General features: G+C 34.3%; 1 long non-coding RNA gene across 1 annotated transcript; it reads right to left on the bottom strand.

Moving 5' to 3' along the window:
* Positions 1 to 560: 560 nt before the first annotated feature.
* LOC129145986 (uncharacterized) lies at positions 561 to 19,934 on the bottom strand. The gene is made up of 3 exons (XR_008552258.1): positions 19,905 to 19,934; positions 13,224 to 13,258; positions 561 to 605 (listed from the first exon to the last, which is right to left on the bottom strand). It is a non-coding gene; the product is annotated as an uncharacterized LOC129145986 (long non-coding RNA).
* Positions 19,935 to 21,028: the final 1,094 nt, after the last annotated feature.

Consider the following 21,028-nt stretch of genomic DNA (forward strand, 5'->3'; position numbering starts at 1 on the left):
GAACACAAAACTCATGTACTAAATTATACCAAAGAGGAACACTCGACTTTCAGACAGTGAAAAATCTGTATTACATTCTCTGGGTAGCTGCTCCTATCTTTCCTTCTAGTTTCGTCCATTACTCTGTTCCAAAAGTTCTTTGATCCCATTCAACTGGGTACAAAAATTTGTAGGTCCCTTTAAGGTCTCCGGTAGGCAGTTTCCTTTAAACCCCGAAGTTTTATAAAATGAATTTAAAAATCAGTTCTAACTTCACTCTATTGTAGCTCTGCTAAGCAGTGGGAATGGAATTGCTCATTGTCACACCCCTAACAATCCTTGAATACGCTTTGCTAAAGGTTCAACCACCTTCTGAAAGATGACTTATGAGCCACCTAGTATAGCAAAGTGGATTCTCCCAGTTTTTCTTAAATGTATATTAAAGAGCTGTTTGCCCCCTCTATCATTGTACATGTGGGTAGCCTTTAATTTTAAAGTATCTTGCTTCATTTTTAGTTGAGTAATCCTTCAGGAAAAATGATACCTATGTTTTTCAAAAGAGATTTTGTACTTACCTTACAAATTTTCATTAAAATATTCTCTTGGAGTTATTCTATTCCCCAACCCTGGAATTAAAATTATTTTTTAAAATTACAAAAAACATGCAATTGAAGAAAACGATACAATAGACATTAAGAAATAATGTTTAATGCCTCTATCCTCTGAAATCACTGATACCAATTTCTTACATCTTTTTTTTTCCAATTCATTATTATTGAAATACCATTACCTTATATCCCTGCTAGTGTTTTAATAGTATAGGATTTCTCCCTTTGGGTGTAGTCACTGTAGCTCTCCCACTACCAAAGCACTCATGATCCTCCACTATAGTCCATTGTGCTCCCTCCCTTGCGTAGGTACATGTATGTATCTGTCACCTTAAAAATAGTAATGGGGGGCCTCCCCGGTGGCGCAGCGGTAGAGCGCTGGGTTGCGAAGCTGCCCGCGGCCTCTGCAGCGCCGGTTCGATCCCCGGCTGCTCCCCGGCCACCGGAGGAGGGTCCCACATGGCGCGCAGACCCCTCCTGCCGCCCGCTGCTCCCCTCAGCAGTGTACTTCGGTCCTTCTGCCTGCTCTGCTCCCCGCTCTGGCTCTGGTGAATTCTCTCACCCTCCCGCACTTCTGACTGTACCCAGTGCATGTATAAACAAAACAAACAAACAAGCAAACAAACAAATAAAGAAAAACATGCCTCTATAAAAAAAAAAAAAAATAGTAATGGGGTTTTTACATTATGATTTTTTTCCTCACTTTTTCTTCATTATTTCAAAATTAGAGCAACATAACTCTTTTTCTTTATCACTTCAAAATTAGGGCAACATAACTATTTTTTATGTGGACAGTGAGTACTTATTCATATGGATATGTTGTAATGCATTTATTCAGCCTTCTACTGATTGGCTTTGACATTATCTCAGTCTATTGCTATTATACACAGTAAAGCAATGTGTATCCTTCTACCTATATTTTGAACATAGGGACCATTAAAGCTGCAAGATAACCTTAGAAGAAGAATTTTTGGTTCAAATGCAAGTACATTTTACATTTTTATAGATAATGCCAAAATATCTTTTAATGAGATTTTACTAATTTACATTCAATCACTGTGCTCATTCTTGAGGACACAATAACATCAATCGTTTTGCAGCTCCTAAAAAGCAACAAATGAATTGATTAAGAGAATGTACTCTGGATATAAAGCCTATATTTGAATTCTGTCTCTACTACTCTGTGGCCTTAGAAAAAGTTCTTAATTTTTCTGTATGTTAGATTTTTTTCCCACTGGTAAAGTGAAATTACTAATAGTTCGTACTCTACAGATTGCACTAAGTTTAAATTTTTAATATATAAAGCATAGTAAAATAATGTACAATATCTGGAGAATACTTAATACAATTATGTTATTATTAATCCAATTTACAGAAGTGACAGACAAGATCGATACATATAAATACTCTCATCTATCATCATTTTGAAGAGGAGGCATTTCTGATTTCAAAGCCAGCAGTATGGATGTTGCTATGTCAGAGAAAGCTTTTTAAAACAGGTAATACTTGGTCTGGTTGAGATATAAAGGGTGAATCAGAGTTAACCAGATAAAGAAGTTCAAGAAAAATGAGGAGGAAGAAATTAAAGGATAAGGCTGATGTTAGGGGAGCAATTGCCACTATGGGGAACTAACTAAAGTGAAAAAAGCAGATGAAAGTCAACTCAGATGAGCCTGGAGAGAGAGGCAGAGTAAGATCAACTATTTCAAGACAATGGGAATTCATCGAAAGTTTTTTTTTTTTAATATTTATTTATTTATGCATACAAGAGTACAAGAGCTGGGACACAGGCCAGAGATGCGGGGGTGGAGGGGTAAGAGGATTCACCAGAGACAGAGGGACAGAACACGCAGATTGACCAAAGTACACTGCTGAGGGGAGCAGTGGGCGAATCAGGAGAAGTCTGCTGCGCCATGTGGGTTGCTCCCCGGCTGGCTGGGGATCGAACTCGTGCTGCAGAGGCTGTGTATTGCTTCATAGTGTAGTGCTTAACCCCTTGCACCACCAGGGAGGCCCCCATCAAAAGTTTTTTTGAGAGTATGTCTCCATGTGAATACATGTTCTTCAAGCAAGTTATTCTTTATGCATACGAAGAACAAATTAGAGCGTGGCCAGTGTGGATGGATACAGACTGGTTGGAAGGGATTTGTGGTAATATAAGTGAGAGAAAAGGGTAGTTTGGACTCAGTTGGTGATGATAGTGATGTAGAGAAATAAATGGAGTTTGGAGATGAAACTACAGGTTTGGATTTGGGTATTATATGGGGTTAAGAAATGAGAAGAGGGGCCTCCCTGGTGGCGCAGGCGGTTGAGCGCCGCACTGTGAAACTGTCCGCAGCCTGTGCAGTGCAGGTTCGCTCCCAGCCAGCCAGTGAGAATCCCACATGGCTTGGCAGACCTCTCCTGTCTTGCCCACTGCTCCCCTCAGCAGTGTGTTTCGTCAGTCTGCCTGTTCTGTTCCCCGCTCTGTCTCTGGTGAATCCTCTCACCCTCCCACACATCTGGCCTGTACCCTGATTCTTGTATAAAAATAAATAAATCTTTAAAAAAAAAAGAAATGAGAAGAAATGTCAAATATTGTATTTTTAAAAAACTGGTCTAGAATGTGACACATTAAGGCATTCAATAGCTTTCTATTTTCCTTTCCCCTTCATCTTTTTTATATGATACACGTGGACCCAACCCAAATTTTGGATCTATTTACTTGTTTTATTTTTTTCAATTAATCTTTTATACTTCAATATTATTTTAATGTATGCAGGACTGTTTATAGTTAAGATAGTTTCTAATTATGCAATAAACATAGGGGTACAGGTGTTCTTTTGAATCAATGTGTGAGGTGATGGTGCACGGGTGCATTGGTGAAGGAAATTCTAAGGAGGCTATACTTGAGGGGGTAGAAGGGAGATAGTATTGTTTAAAAATGAACAATGATGTAAGAAATAAAAATATCTATATAAAAAGAAAAGAAATGACATTAGAGAAATTAGAAAAAAGATAGTTTCTAATTATGTATTACTGAGGCAAGAGTCTCCTACTTTCTGTCATATGAGAAATCCTATCTTCTGAAATTATGTAACAAATCAATAACAAATACTAAGTTATTTATTATATCCTGGTAGCATATGAAATACAACAGTTATATTTTAAAAGCATTTGCTAAAGGGAAATAAAGCAATAAGTAGAAAAAATAATGACAAAACAGTAACTACAATAAAGCATGTAGTTACAGGTGATGCAATCAACCTTCTTGAACATTCTATGCATACTTCCCATTGCTCCTGGGTTCCCTATGATAAATATTAATATTATTTTATTACTACACTTCAGTGTACTTCAGTCAATCTGCCTGTTCTGTTCCCTACTGTGTCTCTGATGAATCCTCTCACACACACACCGCCCCCCGCCCCCACATCTCTGGCCTGTGCCCCAGCTCTTGTATGCATAAATAAATAAATCTTTAAAAAATGATAAATATTATATTTCCCCATTGTGTAGGCTAGAAAACTGTGTCATGATGAGGTTACGGAAGTGCAGAAAGTTTTGCTACTCATAAGCATTGGGATTTGAACTCAGGTCTTTCACATTCCAGAACTTGCATTCCTGTGATGTATTTGAAAATTTCACACCAAAACCCACTCTATTCAGTTCTAATTCCATCATTTATTAGTTCTGTGATCTTGTGCTATTACCCCCATAAAAATTCACACACACATGTAGACGAGAAAATCACTAAAAGGCACTGTCTTTCATATGACATTTTCTTATAAATGTCATGTGATAATGGTGGCTATAAGTAAAACAAAATTTTAATTACATAATAATTATTGTGATTGTCATTCAAGTTTGTTTATTCATTTGCCAACAAAACTATTTTAGTTTTTTTCTATCCCAATGTTTTATGTTAATTTATATTCCCTTTAGGATCAGGTGGTATTGAGAAATGAGTAATTCCTAAAAATTATACAGATTGTGAAACTAAGTTTACAAATTTTAAGTCCACAACATTCAACATTGCAATAAGCATCATATAGCAATTCTGAGTTTCCTGAAGAATTAAATGTTTGCAGATGTGTTTAATCTTTGGTACATGTTTTGCTCATGTTCAACAAAAGAATTTGGATGCTAAGAGAAAGGTGATTTAGAATACATTTGCATGCAGAACTAGTCCGATTATTATGAGGGTCAAGTCATTCAAAATCCACTTTTGACAGAACCTAGATTGCTAAAGTAGTCTTCTTCAAGATGAGTATGGTTTGAGACCTTAAATATTCATCATTAATAAAAATTCCATGACATTTTTCAAAAGAACATTTGCCCAGGTCATTTGACCAGATGCCAAGTTAAATCATTAAGGCATGGCCAACTGCCATTTCATTTTTTTCTTTTTTTTTTACCCTTAATATCATAGATTTTTGTAATTTAAAGGAACCTAAGTAATCATTTTCCTTGAGCACAGAATTTACAAGTGAATATCAGAATCTCAGAAATTGTCTTTTTCAAAACGTAAAACTTTTGAGATCTTTGAAAAATCTCCCCTTGAATTGGGGGTATGATTGATAGGGAAGTGTGTTTCTGAGGTCCAATTATCAAATTGTGAATAAAATTTTACATTTAGAAATTTTCCAATGATTAACCAGAACCTGCTTTTTGTTATTTATTGTTCTGTTGGTGGTTGTTAGCGTTGCTTTTTAATGATAACAAATCACAGTCCAATGAATAGAGTAACTCTCTTCATAATTTTATATTGCATCGCAATTTCACAGAAACAAGTGCAGTATAGTTTTTGTTTAACTTATCCACACATTTTAATAACCTTTCTCACTTCTCATTAATCAGAGGTAGGGTGAATCCTTTCCAATCTGTCTCAGGTTGTAATAAGGACAGATTTTGCTTCACAGCCTACATAGAGCACATAGTTGCTTTGTTATCACAGCAATTTCTCATGTTACCATATCAGATTTGATCATTTGTCTAAGAAAACTAGCGATACTGTGCTTGAATGCTGTCTTTATATCTTAAAAAGCCTTCCAGAATTAAGAAATGACAGCAGCAAGAGAATGAAAATGAAGATTGGTCTTGAAAGTAAGCTATTAACTAGATTTCCTATCTCATAGTTTATGTATGTTGAATTAATATATCATTCTTACTATATTAGGAAGCATGTTTATCATCCAGCGGTAAGATGTCTCCAAAATAGTTTCATCCATCCTCTCTTTTATGACTTTCAATCTGTTTAGTGTTCAGCTCTACAGATGGATGCCTACTATGTGCCACTTGCAAATATTTGAATGTGTTAAAAATGTGATGTTTATATCCAGCTACATGGAATAAGGCTTAGCAAACTCCTATTTCTTCCATTAAGGACTCAATATATTTTAACACTTTCATGACTCCTTCTCTAATTCACAAAAGTAATCTTCTCTACCTGAGGTTCCCTTAGAACGTAATATTTAATTATCACAGATTATTTTACATAATACAGGTAAAGTTTATTGAATACTTACTATGCTATACATGATTCTAATGTACTATTTCAATTTTTTTCCCCTGAGAAAAAGTTAATTTCTACAATTGCCATTCAATTATATTCCTTATCCATTCAACATGAAAAACACATATTTGTGGGAGGTGCATCAGGTGGATCAGGCTAGGCTTATATGCTATGCTTAAACATTGAAGAGTCAAAGATTTTTAAGGAACCCTAATTGGTTAAAAAGTATTATCAAAAAGAATATGGTTACATAGCTATGTGGTATTACAGCACAGTGAATACCACAAAGGAGTTGAGTCCAAAATGCTGTGCATGATAGAGTGGTTCCCCTCATTTTTTCAGTGTCTTTTACATGCCTGTACTTTGTAGAGTTTAATTCTTTTCAGTTATACTACTATACTACAAGATAAGCATTTTAAGTTTTTTTTATTGGTGAAGAAATTGAGATTAGAGAAGTTTAGTAACTGCACAAAGCCACATAGCTAGTAATTGAAGAATGAAAATAGAATTCAACACTTCCTGATTTCATTATGTCAATTAAATTTTGAGGAAGGCATCAAAGGGACCAGAGGACATGATGTTTTCAGAAGGGTGAAGGGAATCCTGAGAAGACTGGACATTTTGTGTCAAGTGCAGACTGCTTCTATTGTAAGTCTACATTAAAATTGATAAAACTTTTTCATGAATGCAATGTAGATGGTCTCAACATTTAAGAGTGACATTTCCGTTACTTAAATAATGAAGACATAATGCTGTTCTTCACAGTATATATTCATATATATTATATATATAATCAAAATCCTTTTCAACTTCTAGTAATTTTTTAGTGAATAGTCACATAATGAATCTTCCAAAACTTCTAATTTACATTCTACCTGCAGCTAAGTCACTAAAAAATATCATTTTTTATAAATCAATGACCAGGATTTCTTTTAATAAAACAGGTTTAATAATATGTATGCCTTTCTTCAATCTGTTTGTTGACTGCTTTATTTGGTGTGTATTGTTTATTGCTTTAGATTATTAAAATTGCCTTGTCTTTTAAGGTGCAATGATACAAAATATCATTGACTGTACTAGGTACATACATCATGCATAAAGATATATATGCACTATATAAACATATGCATACACATACATATATATTTTTATTCTACAATAAAAATAGATCCTAAACACAATATTACTTATTATTTTGTTCTCTGTCAGAATACCTACCTTTCAATAGAAGAACCAAATGAGTCTTCATGTTGTAAAGACTGATGATAATATCATTGTAACTTATATCAGAAGGTGAGAGCATTTTAAAGATCTATGTAAATAACTACTGTAGAATTTATCTTAGACTGAAATGTTCAATGGTTATAATAATAAACTTTTTGAAGTAAATCTTAAAAACTTGAGATCTATGAAATACAACGTATTAAATCTGGGTTATAGAGTTTTTATTTTGGTAATTATAAAACAAAAATCAGTTATAAACAAGTAATACCTTAATTTCCATTCACTGATTCTATAGATCCTTGGATATTAAAATGCCATTAATAACATTAAACTATCACTAATTCAGCAGGTACCACGTGGTATAAATTATTACAGAAATGAGGGATAGTATCATGAAAACGAGAGACAAAATCTCTATAATCAAAGTGAGAACTAAGTTTCTCCCTCCACACCCATGTATTATTTTTCCTTATTATTAGTCTTATTGAGGAATTAAAATGTTATGATTAATTGGATTTTCTAAGAACATTTTAATTGTTGAAAATGTTAATGAAGGATATTTATCTTCCCTCCTCCCACTTAATGTGTTAGGGTGAGAAATATACTGAGATTTCCTTGATAGTGGATGCAACAGTATTTCATGGAAATTTTCTAAATAATAATTTAAATAGATAGATAGTACTATTGATGGCTAAGCATAATATAGATTTAATACCCATGTCCTATAAAGTTTTGTTTAATACCCATGTCTATAATGTTTTGTTTTGCATGAATAGGAAATTTTAACTGTTGACTTTCAATTATATTGCAGTTCTTTTTAGTATAGATTTTAAAAAATGATATTATTTTTTATAATATCACATGAACATCCTTTAGTATCAAAGCTAATGACAAAATGCTCTACCTTAATGAATAATGGCTAAGGCCAACTGTTGCTTAATGCACAGATGACATAACATTCATTTTATTGATGTTGTTTATGTGTTTCAGACTGAAAGTTATCAGATACAGATTTATGTGGTCCCTCGCAGAATGTGAAACTCAAGTAAACCTGAAGCATTTATCCAAGCAATTATTACAAAAAAGACTGGGAAAAAAACATGTTGCTGAATGTCAAGCATATAGCTTTAACCCTAGCAAGATTATGTACAATTGGAAATGAAACTCATATGGCACCATGAAGACAGGTTGGAACAAACACAAATCAAATTCCCCCAGACTAAAACTGTTACATATCTTTTTGTTCATGTTTTCAAAGAACGTGCTAATAGAAATTCACACTTCCAAAGATGTAAATCAAGTTACTGTTGAATTGTTAAAGAATAACACTATTATATATTGTGTACAGGAAAATGAAAACTGCAAGGAATGTTTACTTTCAAAAATTCATCAGTTCCATAGGTATTGTTCTAATAGGGAAGTCAAAGTCTACATGTTGTAGTTAAGATGAGCAAGACTTTAGAGTTATTACACTTTTTCATTGCAATTATTTTAAATACCTGTTCTACTGATTAAAGGAAAGGGGCTTACATTTGCCAAAGCATTTTTGCAAATTATTTCAATTCCTTTTGGGTAGTTAGGCAGCTCAAAGTTCAATTCCCTATCAGAGTTATTTGTCACTCTGCCAATCTCTGTATACTTCCTAAAATGACAACTGGGTTCAAGGGAAAGCTTACTTAAGCTGAGGACACTGAAAGAGAGATGTATCTCTGAGTCTTCATCCATCTTATTTGTATCCTATCTGCTTTTGTTCATATTAACATATTCAATTTAATACTCAAAGCATAGTAGATATTAGTATTTCCATTTTGCTAGTAAGAAAATGGGGTCTCAGAAAGGTTAAATATTCACTCATGCAATAGAGTCAGTACAACACGTACAGCTAAGTGTCATCTGATAGACACATCAAAGCTCTGTATATAATCTACTAAAATGTGTCAATTAATTTAATCCACAATAACCTATGATGATGATACTAATATATCCATTTCACAGATGAGGAAAACAAGACACAGAGAGATAAAGTAACTTGCCTCACACTCCAGTGATATCTGTAGTGCACCCAGTTTTGTTACTCAGAAGCATAGCCCCTGCCTCTACAAATACACTAGAAATTCAGATGGCCTAAAAGCAGAGTGGAATCTGAACAATGGGTCTGTACCTTCAAAGAACTATAAACACTATCCATCATCTTGCACGCTATATCCTAATATGTAGCATGTTATATTCCACGGCAGTTAATGAGATGAGTTAAACATTAGCTGTTACGGTTGTTTCCCAGTGACTGACTATCACTGTCAATCAGTTTAGAACTCACAATCAGTTAAGCCTGAAGCACTAGACCTATTTATTTTTTTAAATGATTTATTTATTTATTTATACAAGCACTGGGTACAGTCAGAAGCACGGGAAGGTGAGAGAATTCACCAGAGCCAGAGCAGGGAACAGAACAGGTAGACTGACGAAATACACTGCTGAGGGTGCAGCGGGCGGCAGGAGAGGTCTACTTGCCATGTGGGACCCTCGCCTGGTGGCCGGGGATCGAACGGGTGCTGCAGAGGCTGCGGGCAGCTTTGCAACGCAGCGCTCAACCTCTGCGCCACAGGGGAGGCCCACTAGACCTATTTTTAATGTGCTGACTTACCTTATCCATGGGTCCCTACAAGTTGGTATACGACTATGAATTTACTAGTGGAGCTGAGGAGGAAATGAAACATGAATGCACAGAGAGTTGCTGCCTACCCTAAATTCAACACCCACCTTAGCTGTGTTCTGCAGAGGTTGACAGTGAGGGGTCCTGTAATTAATCAGTTTTAGGCCTGATGAGAAATGACTGAATGAAAGGCTCATGGCTGAGAGGGAAGAGATACAATTTAGAGTTGCAGAGACCACAGAGAGCGAGTATTTTGGAAGAAGACAGCTATTTCAAGAGAGAAAAGTGGCATTTGTTTTATATGATGGTTGATTCTTCCCCTTCTAGATACTATGACTTTGGGAAATCATTCTCTGACCATCCCCAATTCTGCTTTTAGTGTCTGTTTTAATGGAGTCTCATAATATACTTCATAACTCATTAAATTTATTTCAAACAAATTTTACAAATTATAGGAAATATTGGCAAACATTTTCACTGGACATTTATCTTGAAAAAATGAAGCAAAATTATGCATTTGTCTATCTTAGTTTATATTTTGTTCAATTTGGATTATAAGTGTAACTACATTTCTTTTCTGAAAATGCATAAAGAATAAAACAAATAATAAAAGAATTAGTTTTGACTTTACATCTAAATTTTATCATGTAACAAAGAGGGTCTAATTCCGAAGAAAATTTCTAAAGATCATCCACTACGATTGTAAAGACAACTAACTCTTGCAAAGGGATCATACAAAGAAATTAAATGCTTGTCACTTTTCTCTAAAATCTTCCTTATTTTCATATTGTCAAATCAAAATTTTGGAAAGCCTAACTTTAATCCTTGTTGATTTTCTTTTTTCATTTTTTCTACCATTGAGAAGTGCGGCAGTATTTTTAACTGTATTAATATTCATTAGCTATATTAACTATATTTAACTGCATTAATTAGTAGTTACCAGTGATTAATGCAGTTAATCATTATTCATGATTAATGTAGTTCTCCAATATCACTTTCAGGAATTTCATGAAATCTTACATTTGTTACAGGACTTATAATTTCACTTTGCAATTACATGCTATTGTCCTTGCATTGTTTGTAGATGTTTTCAAAAGCTAGTAACTAGTGAAAAATGGACCAACAAGATGTGAAGACTTTTATGTGATGAGGGAGATGTTTGACATTAGGAGCAGGACTGATATTCAGCCAGTAAACACTGGTGTGGCCATATCTAGTGTTGAATTATTACTTGCATCTTTGAAATAAAGCCATCTCCTTGAAATCCAAAACATGCTAGATGCTGCTGCTTCAGCATAGATGCTTCAGCACCTTGAAACTAATCTGTGGTCCCCAAACATCCTCATAATGTGATAAATACAATGGAAATCCCTGCCACAGCCAGACCCCATGACATTACCCCAGGATTTCAGCAAGCATCCTTTCTGATGGCTAAGGTTTCTCCATGCTAGATAGAGAGACTATCCATGGGATGGGATGCTTGAATTCAGATAACTTTTTAATCAGTCTAGTGGTAAATATTCCCCATGAGATGACATTTCTATCCCAGTATAATGCTAGGATGTTAGGGAATCAGAAAATGAATACTTGTAGGAGGAATTCCCATTCTCCCATGCTGTCATAACTCTTAGCACACCATAAAACCAGTGTTTCTTTCAGTTTTTTTTTTTTTCTATTTGTTTGTTTTCTAATCTGAACTGCCTAAGATATGGAGGAACTGAACTGTCTTTCTCTTTGGTCAATTCAGTGAACTAAGTTTTTTTTTCCTAGTCTCTAAACACTGATGGTTTCTTGTCAGTGGAGTAAAAGCTAACATCCTTGCAATGTTTGTAAAAATTCTGAATTGTTTTCCATACACTGTGCCCTGTAAACACTCTCACCCTACTTATTCTGGTTGAACCATACTTTCTTTCTTGCTCTTCCTCATTCTTACCAATACTTAGCGTTTATGGCCTTAGTATTTGTTGTTCCCTCTGCTTCCGTCTTTCCCTAGATATTTTAATGACTCATTTCTTCAACTACTTGCAGATGTCTACTTAAAATTTTCCTTTTTGGGGAGTCTTTTCTGACCTACTCCATTTATTTATTTATTTATTTATTTTTTTATTAGATAATAAATTTTATTGTTATATTCCCCATACAATTGCAGCGCCCCCATTCTGACCCCAATCCCTCCCCTCCCGCCCCTGCCCCCCTAAAAGTGTCTCTGGTTCATAGTTTTTTGTTGATTTTGATTTTCACTTTCTTATAGTTATTCATTTTCCTGGTCCCTTATTTAAGTTTTCTAGATTCCTGCTATGAGTGAGACCATCCGGTATTTTTCTTTTTCTTTTTGGCTTATTTCGCTGAGCATGATCCCTTCCAGCGCCATCCATGTTGCTGCAAATTGCATGTGTTTATCTTTTTTGAATGCTGAGTAATATTCCATGGTATATATGTACCACATCTTCTTGATCCAGTCATCTATTTTTGGGCATTTGGGTTGTTTCCAAAGCTTAGCTATTGTAAACAGTGCTGCTATAAACATAGGGGTGCAGGTGCTCTTTGGAATTGATGTTTCTGTGTCCTTTGGGTAAATACCTAGGAGTGGAATGGCTGGATCATATGGAAGCTCTATGTTTAGTATGACCTACTCCATTTAAATGTTCACCCTTTTCCTTGTTATTCTATATGTCTCTTCTAGGCTTTATTTTTCTTTATTGATATATGACTGTCTGTATGAAATAGATATTCATCTATCTCCCTTCTATGATGTCAGCTTCACATGTGTAAAGACTTCTCCAGCTCATCACTAATGTAGCTGTGGTCTCTAGAATGTGCTTAGAACATAGTAGATGTCAAATTGATATTTTTGAATTAACAAATCAATGATTGAAAGCACTGGGAGAGGTGAATTATCATTTACTAAAAACGTTCAATGTGAGTGATGCTTCCCTTATTTGTCAAACAATCCTGAGGTTTAGAAACAAACATTTTCTTTAAAAAAGAAGAAATAGAGTTGCTAGAGTAGTTCAGTCAAGGAGGCCAATAAAGAAACCACCACAGGTTCTTCAACTCAAATTTCTAAGGACACCATTATGCTTTCTAGGTAATCTCCAAAATCTAGAAACATTTATGGTGTATTGGTTGTTCCAGAAATCACACAATGTCAGAGATTCTGCTCTTAGTTATAACAGATCATACCTCATGTAGTTTGAATTTCTAATTTGGGTACTGACATATGAAAATAGAGCCAAGTAGAAAGAGTGCAAATGAAAAACACTACCTGTGCTGGCGCTGGCATCCATGAACTTTCCATACCTAAAATGAAAATTATAAAAATCTGTGTGATTAGACCACATTACTCGCCTTCTTTGGAACTGATCCCAATTTTATAAACCCAACAATTATAGCAACATAAAAATGGAACCTTAAAAATTACGATCTATTTAGTCAGCCCGCAATGTTTTGTAAATGGTTTTACTTTAGAACATGTCTCATTTACATAATTGCTAATGTGAATAACAGAACTCAAAGGCCATGGCAAAGAAAGTCGTCTGATAGTGGTGGCTGCCGAACTACAGTTGTACAGCTGTAGAGTTGTACAACTACCATGGACAGCAACACAACTCACAGGAAATCCAATTCCCTCTGCTTGAGGCAATACCCAGTGCTGATGATGGGTTGGCAAAAGAAGAGTGAATTGGATTTTTAGTATACACTCATTAAACATGTTTTCAAAAATTGGATTTCCCATGTTCAGATTCAGCTCTAGTATCCTGTAGCCAAAACTGAGTTATTAAATAGCTAACCTCTCTTTGAGTTAGTATCACATTAGTCAATTAACACAGGTCTTATGAGACCTGTCAAGTAGCAAATTGTTTTTAATAAACATATATCAATGTACACAAATATATTTTAAACTAAGTTCATAAATGTGTTAAGATAAATTTAGTGAGGAAAGAGAGATCTCATAATCCCATAATCATGCATCATTTTGGCAAAATTATCAACTACCTTCATTAACTATTCCTTTTTCAGGCTGGGATAGTAAGGATTTAGTTTAGAAAATCATAATCATTGTGAAGACATCTTTCTTTATTGCTTATTCTTAAAATATATTGTATACCTTAAAAATAATTCAAGGACAGATAATGGTGTTTGAAGACCTAATTAGATTATTGTATTAAGTACAAATAGCAATTCCTCACTCTACTCTTTGTGCACTACATTTGGAAATAGACAATAATTACTTGAATATGTAATTTTGCTTATGTTTTTGACAATTGTACTATTTTTCATCTTTAGTTTATAGAGAAATTATTTTTCTTGTTTTATAAAGAAATTGCCTCCTTTATATAAAATGGAATTTACAAACTAGGAAGCAGAAAAAAACAATAATTTCTGATATTTAGAAGAATATTTGGGAAATGTAATATTCTCCTCAATACAATTTAGTCAACAGAAAATTAGTATGTATTATACTCAAATTATCATTTTATACTTTTAGAGTATAACAAAATACACTGAAAACAAAGGCAATTCCAAACATTCAAAATGTAAATTCATCTATTATATTTGTCATTCTGAACAAACTATATTTTTCAGTGCATCAGGATTATTGCCACTTGTATCAATTTTCAATTTTCTATCAGCTGGGATGCAAATTGATATCTTTAGTTGATACAACACTGTATGAAAGAATGTTAACCTTGGTTTAAACAAGGAATATTTTGGAGAAAATATAAGCATCAGTAGGATTGGAAAACATACATATTCAACAACATTACAAAGAATTCAGTAAAACTGAAAAAACTGAGACCCCCAAATTTTGTTCTGTTCTTTGCCTGCTATGCAAATCTCAGATTTTTAGACAATATCTCAGTTTTAAGTAAAAATAATTTTCTGCTACTTTTCTAAAACTATTTTCATTGGATTTTGTAATGTATAGTACATACAAATTGTATACATCTATGCATCATATATATGGGATATACATACACCTATGAAATGACATGTAATATATCAAAAAGAGATCTTCCAGCTGCTACATATGTTTCAGTTATTCTTAAAATTAAACACACTCTATTATCCAAATTATTTCAAAGGTAGTCTCTTGTCACATAATTTACAAGTGAATACATTTGAATTGAATCTCTGTTTTTACTGTTCTCACTGCCTTTACTCAAACTTGAAAAAACTGTTGCAGAGTTTACACTTTTTCAACTGATTTCCTCTCCAAAATGTCATCATTCTCACCCACCCCTATCCTACTCTGGCTTGTTTAAGAGCCTTACTTCCATTTCTTCTTCCACACCCTTTTTCATTGGATCTCTGAGTTTCTCCCTCCACTATCCATAGCGAGTTTCTATTTTCTAGCTCAAATGATTTTAGAAGACTCCACTGGGGTGATAGGTGCAAAACAATCTCAAAAATAAAAATCAAAACTAATTCACTGAGTTTCTAAAATATTCATGACACAGCTGGAATCTGCTGCTTATTACATTTCTTTTGAAATGTTTTTTATGACATTTTGTCTTTTTTGCCTAGACCTATGAATCTTGATTAGACAATCCCTGTCCCTTTCTTCTGAATACATGCTCTCTAATCTAAAGCCTAATGCCAATTATACAACAGTTCATGCAAACTAACCCAAATCACCAAAATTCTATTCATTTTTAATTCTGAAAACATATATATGTGACATATATATTTAAATATTAATAACCATGTCTTACTTTTTAACTCATTCTCAGAGTATAGTTTTTAAAAGATTAGGAATCAAAGTTCAACCTTTAGGTTTCTGATTTCTGGCAAGTCTGATACCAGGTGCATTAGGAGGTATTGAAATGCCTGACAATGAAAATATTTAAACAGTAAAGTTTCAAACAAGAAATAATATGGATTGATATAAATATAAATAACATTTATATGTAATAACACACACTTTTAGGATACTAGATTCTATACTTAGGACAGGACAAATTATGTAGTTCCACAAGCTGAAGTGCTTGCTGTTATCCCAGTGTCATGTCATTTACTTTTGAAATTTAATTTTAATTTTATTCTATGGATGCCTGATCAGGTCCAAACTGGTTTCTGACTCTGCCCCAGATACAAACATTAGACAAGGATCCTCTAAAGCTATATATTATGATAATATTTTCCTTTTAAATACATTAGCCCCATCATATATTTCTTTTTTTTTTTTTTTTTTTTTTTTTGGTGGGACCCTCCCCGATGGCCAGGGAATGAACCGGCGCTGCAGAGGCTGCAGGCAGCCTCGCAGCGCAGAGCTCAACCGCTGCACCACCAGGGGAGGCCCCCATCATGTATTTCTTATTCCACAACCTAAAACTGCAACCTATATCTTCCAGCTACCACTTCCTAGTAGGGCACCAACATCACCTCCACATACATATTTAATATTTCAAGTATGAGAAAATAAGCGATCCTATTACACTTTTAGCAAAAGAGTTCACATAAAGAAAAATTTGGAGAAAATAGTGACACAAAGTTATATCATCTTTCTTAGTTTTGCAAAAATGTGCTATAGATACAAGATTTCTACATTTATTTATTGATATTGAGATTTCATATTTTCAACAAGTTATTTGACTATTGAAGCATCCAGGATACCAGCTAAATAATGTTGAGAGGTTGAAAGCATTGTCGTGATGTGAATGAAGCTTAAATGATTTATACCTGCTCAGTCTAATAAAAAATAGAAACATGTAATAATTCTATAAAATAAAAGTGATAAACTGAAGCCAATGGTTCTTGTTATTATTCTGAATTTTTTTAAAAAAAGTAAAATAAAAGGGAAAAGTACTAAATCATTCTTTTAAATACAAAGAAGAGATCATCTAATTCCTGGACACAGATGAGAATGTACCAAGATAAAGCTATGATCAAATAATGGGTATGATAAAGATTTCCCCCCCATTTTTCAGAATATAAAGCTATGATCAAATAATGGGTATGATAAAGATTTTCCCCCCATTTTTCAGAATAATGTATGCCATGGCGGGGGCAGGAATAGATAACATAGAGTTTAGAAGTTTGCTGCAGTAGTTCCACAGAAAGATATATCTATATCTATATCTATATCTATATCTATATCTATATCTATATCTATATCTATATCTATATCTATCTATACCTATATCTATATCTATCTATACCTATACATATATAGATATCACACACATCAGTATGTGTATATATGCATGTATATGTATACATATAAAATATAGCATATATTATGCACATACATTAGCATAACTACTCTCATAGGACTTGAGGAAATCACTTAGAACAAAAATAACAACTTCTCAAAAAAACTTTCCTGAGCACCCTGTCTTAAATAGCAACTCCTTTGTTGATTATTCTACACTTCCCCTGATTTTATTGTATTTTAGCACATATCACCAATTGATAATTACTAAACAGTTTTCAGTTTATATTCGCTGTCACTCACCAATATGATTTTTATGGTCTATATGCTTTTGTAACCCAAAAATTCATATGTAGTAACCCTATTCTTCAATGTTATAGTAGTTGCAGGTAGGACTTTTGAGAGGTAATCAGAAGTAATTAGAGGAGATCATGAAGTTGGGATCTTGAGGATGGAATTAGTATCCTAATATAATAAGAAAACATCATGTTAGGACACAGCAAATAGGCAGTTGTTTTCAAACCAAGTAGAGGTTCTTCATCAGATTTTGAACTTCCTAAATTCCAGAATGGTGAGAAATAAATGTGTTGTTAGAGCCAGCCAACAACAGTCGAATCATGCAGATGACCTTTAAGTGTATAGCCATAAGCCATCAGGTTTCATATTACTGAATTACACAGTAAGAACTACCTGGTTAATATATCGTCTGCTTTAGAGTAAATCAAAATTCTTCCCCTAGCTTTCCAAACTTTACGTAATTTGGCAAGCTCACCCTCTCCTATCTGACATATAAGATTTCTTCCCTTTATTTATGTGTTCTGCTACACTGTATTCTTCCAATTCTTCAGGCACACCAAGTCTATTTTTTTTAATATTTTATTTTATGTAATTCTTAACTTCATTTTTCATTTTTGCACAATGTATGCATTTTCATTTTGGTTATATTACCCATACAATTGCACCCCCGCTTATTTTGACCCTAATCCTTCCTCTCTCCCCCGCCCCCCCCCCATAGTATGTCTCTGGTTTATAGTTGCTTGTTGATTTTGATTTTTACTTTGTATTAATTAGTCTTTTTCCTGGTCCCTTATTTAAGTTTTTAAATTCCTGCTATGAGTGAGACCATCTAGTATTTTTCTTTTTCTCTCTGACTTATTTTCGCTGAGCATGATCCCTTCTAACTCCATCCATGTTTCTGCAAACTGCATGTGTTTATCTTTTTTGAATGCTGAGTAATATTCCATTGTGTATATGTACCACATCTTCTTAATGCAGTCATCTATTTTTGGGCATTTGGGTTGTTTCCATAGCTTAGCTATTGTAAATAGTGCTGTATAAACATAGGGGTGCAGGTACCCTTTGGAATTAATGTTTCTGTGTCATTTGGGTAAATACCTAGGAGTGGAATTGCTGGATCATATGGAAGCTCTATCTTTAGTAGGCTGAGGAATCTCCACACAGCTCTCCATATTGGTCTGTTTTGTCTGGCAAGTTTTTTGCTATCTTTGCCTTTGTGAACATGGATAGCCAAAGCCTTTGAGAATGTACAAAATGGGTTTTCCCTTAAATAATTTGGGCTCCCTTACAATATTGCTGTTGCTCCTTTCAAAATTGATACATAATTCCTTTAAAAACCATGGGGACATTCTTTGTTTAAATTTTAATCCACTTTGTTAGGTAATTATCATGTCAAAAAAAAAAATCCTACAAGATAAGCTATTTTCTTCCTTAAGCCCCCAGAGACTACTTTGCAACAATAGACCTAAGATTCTTAGAAACTTTATTGTTTATCAGAGAGGTTATAGTAAACATTCCTTTAAGAGTCTTATAAAGTTTTTGTCTAGTTAAAGGGTTTATGAATGGACACTTTACATTTTCTCAGCAAAGGATTTCACTGTTCACATTGAATTTAATTTTTATTAAAACCACATTTTATGGTCCTCCCCTGGTGGTGCAGTGGTTGAGCGCTGGGCGGCATAGCTGTCTGCAGCCTAGGCAGCACTGGTTCAATCCCCAGCCGCTGGCGAGGTCCCACATGGCGTGACAGACCTCTCCTACCTTGCCCGCTGCTCCCTCAGCAGTGTATTTCATCAGTCTGCCTGTTCTGTTCCCTGCTCTGGCTCTGGTGAATTCTCTCACCCTGCCGCGCTTCTGACTGTACCCAGTGCTTGTATAAATAAATAAATAAATCTTTAAAAAAAACTACATTTTATTATCTTGGATTTGATTTTATCCTGAGACCATCTCATAATTCAAGAACCTTTTGCTACCCAGAAAAACTATTGGATCTTCTTTATTTGTTCTAAATTTTTCTTAAAAACTAAACAATTCCTACCTTAGTGATTCTCTTCACCTCTTTCATCATGTACAACTAAAGAGGACAACTGGCAATTTTTTTTTTTTAAAGATTTATTTATTTATTTATTTATTTATTTATTTATTTATTTATTTATTTATTTATTTATTTATTTATTTATTTATACAAGCACTGGGTACAGTCAGAAGCGTGGGAAGGTGAGAGAATTCACCAGAGCCAGAGCGGGGAGCAGAGCAGGCAGAAGGACCGAGGTACACTGGAGCAGCGGGCAGCAGGAGAGGTCTGCGCGCCATGTGGGACCCTCCTCCGGTGGCCAGGGAGCAGCCGGGATCGAACTGGCGCTGCAGAGGCTGCGGGCAGCTTCGCAACCCAGCGCTCAACTGCTGCGCCACCGGGGAGGCCAAACTGGCAATTTTTGTAGTTTGCCTGGAAACGTCCCTCAATAGATCTACAAGTTGAGAAGTTATACTCACCATTATCCAAAGAATTTCAGGAAACAGTACTGCTAAATTTCTGCAACGATATAATAAATATCAGCTTTTAATATCTTTTCAAATTAACATTTTACTTTACAATTGTTTTATTTTTATTTTATTTATTTAGGTAACATTGGTTGAGGACACTGCTTTTGATTCAGAGGAATAAAGTTCACACCTCTTCAAATGCATATTACCACATCCACACTCACCACCAAGGCAACCATAGAATGGTTCCCTCCACCTTTGCATTTCCACCTTGTCCCTCCTTCTCTCCTACTGATATATTCAATTTTACAGTCACATCTACAGGGTTTGTTTTGGTTTTGGCTTTGTATGACTTTTTGTTGTGTGAGTATATTCTATATGAGTGGCAGCATCAGGTTATATCTCTTTCCTCTGACTTAATTCTACTTAGTATAATCCCCTCCAATTCTGTCCATGTTATCACAAAGGCAAGAGTTCATCTTTTCATAGCCAAGTAATATTCCTTAGGATAGTTTTACTTAAGAAACAATACAAACATGAAGATGTTTCTCTATCTCTGACCCAGTTTCCTCTATAGGCAAAATTAAGGAACCTATATTGGAATATTGTTATTAAGTAAATTCAATATTTTATTTAAATTTCTCTAGCTTGTGCCTAATGTTTACTTGCTTGTTTTGTTTTGGGTTACTATCCAGGATACTACATGCATTCTGAAAGCAAATTTTCTCACCGGGTCATTGTTTTTTATTATCTCCTGTTGCTAGCATAGCTTCTGGTATTTTGAAATAACTTAGTGTTTGTTGAAATGAACCACACAAATAAATTAATGAGTTTGGCATATTTTTATAAGCATTTATGGCCTTGAACATCACAATTTGTATCTCCTAAAATTGAATACCACAGAAAAAATAGCATATGTTTGTGTCTATATTAAGTGTTAAATTTCATTCGTTTCTACAGCTTTGTCTATATGATTGTGAGTCATCATAGTAAATTAACCAGAAATGGCTTTCTAGATTTTCTGAAATTTATAAATTTTATGTTTGTGTGTGTATGTGTGTGTTTGTGTGTGTATGCGTGTGTGTCTTCAGTCTTCTATTAGCCTGTCTTTGATTGGCTGTAATTAAGAGAAG

The sequence above is a fragment of the Talpa occidentalis genome, unplaced genomic scaffold (genome assembly GCF_014898055.3).
Source record: "Talpa occidentalis isolate TD23 unplaced genomic scaffold, MPIMG_talOcc4v2.1 talOcc4.16, whole genome shotgun sequence".
Lineage (NCBI taxonomy): Eukaryota > Metazoa > Chordata > Mammalia > Eulipotyphla > Talpidae > Talpa > Talpa occidentalis.